The sequence below is a fragment of the Apaloderma vittatum genome, unplaced genomic scaffold (genome assembly GCF_000703405.1).
Source record: "Apaloderma vittatum isolate BGI_N311 unplaced genomic scaffold, ASM70340v1 scaffold9659, whole genome shotgun sequence".
In the NCBI taxonomy this organism is placed as follows: Eukaryota; Metazoa; Chordata; class Aves; order Trogoniformes; family Trogonidae; genus Apaloderma; species Apaloderma vittatum.
In genome coordinates, this window is record NW_009736949.1 from 33,577 (window position 1) to 34,080 (window position 504).

Sequence of the window (504 nt, forward strand, 5' to 3'; positions counted from 1 at the left end):
CTTTCCGTGCAGAATAATTCAATGAAACTCATAATTCTGAAATCATAGGATCATAGAGGGGTTTGGGTTGGCAGGGACCTTTAAAGATTTAATCCCCCTGCAGTGAGCAGGGACATCTTTAACTAGATCAGGTGGCTCAGAGCCCCACCCAGCCTGACCTTGAATGTCTCTGGGGATGGGGTTTCCACCATCTCTCAGGGCAACCTGTGCCAGCGTTTCACCATCTTCACTGCAAAAAAATTTCCATCTAGTCTAAATCTGCCCTCTTTTAGTTTAAAACCATCACCTCTTGTCTTATTCCAAGAGGCCCTGCTAAAAAAATTGTCCCCACCTTTCTTTTAGGCCCCCTTTAAGTACCGGAAGGCTGCTATAAGGTCTGGCTAGAGCTGTCCCCTCTCCAGGCTGAACAACCCCAACTCTCTCAGCCTGTCCTCATAGGAGAGGTGCTCCAGTTCTCTGATCATTTTAGTGGCCTCCTCTGGACCTGCTCCAACAGGTCCATGT